Genomic DNA, 633 nt, shown 5'->3' with positions numbered 1-633 from the left:
TTCTTCTTCTTCTTCTTCTTCTTCTTCTTCTTCTTCTTCTTCTTCTTCTTCTTCTTCTTCTTCTTCTTCTTCCTCCTCCTCCTCCTCTTCTTCCTCCTCCTCCTCCTCTCTCCAATCCTCCTCATCCTTCTGCTCCTCCTTCTCTCCCTCCTTTTCCTACCCACCTTCGTCTTCAGCAAGTAAAGGTTCACAACAGAAAAAGGCATAAGTCAATCAGAAGATTTTTGTTTTAAAGGAAGCCTCCTTTTATACTCGGGATAACATGGAGCAATAATCAGATAAAAAGTGTCTATAAAGCATTTACTGCCTTCTCAGTGCCTTCTTGGTGAATATTTTCTCCTGGAGCTTCCTCAGAAGTCTTAGTAGAGCAGGAGTCCCCCCTACTTCTAACTTCCCTAGCCCCATCTCAGAAGAGGTGGCTGGAGGTCAGCCATGGCTTCCCTCCTAGGTGACAGGCAATATTCTTTTAGGATAGACAGTGCTGGCAGCTAATGAAATCTTTTCCCTTCTCCTTGGGGCATTGAAGAATATGGTTTACTTTAATCTTCAATATAGATATAAAATTGCAAACAAGCAACAATCTCAGCAAAGTGTAAGACTGAAGAATATCTACTTATAATAGCATGCAACTTC

Source organism: Piliocolobus tephrosceles, chromosome 18 (genome assembly GCF_002776525.5).
Source record: "Piliocolobus tephrosceles isolate RC106 chromosome 18, ASM277652v3, whole genome shotgun sequence".
Taxonomy (NCBI): Eukaryota; Metazoa; Chordata; class Mammalia; order Primates; family Cercopithecidae; genus Piliocolobus; species Piliocolobus tephrosceles.
Note: the sequence above shows the minus strand (reverse complement) of the source record.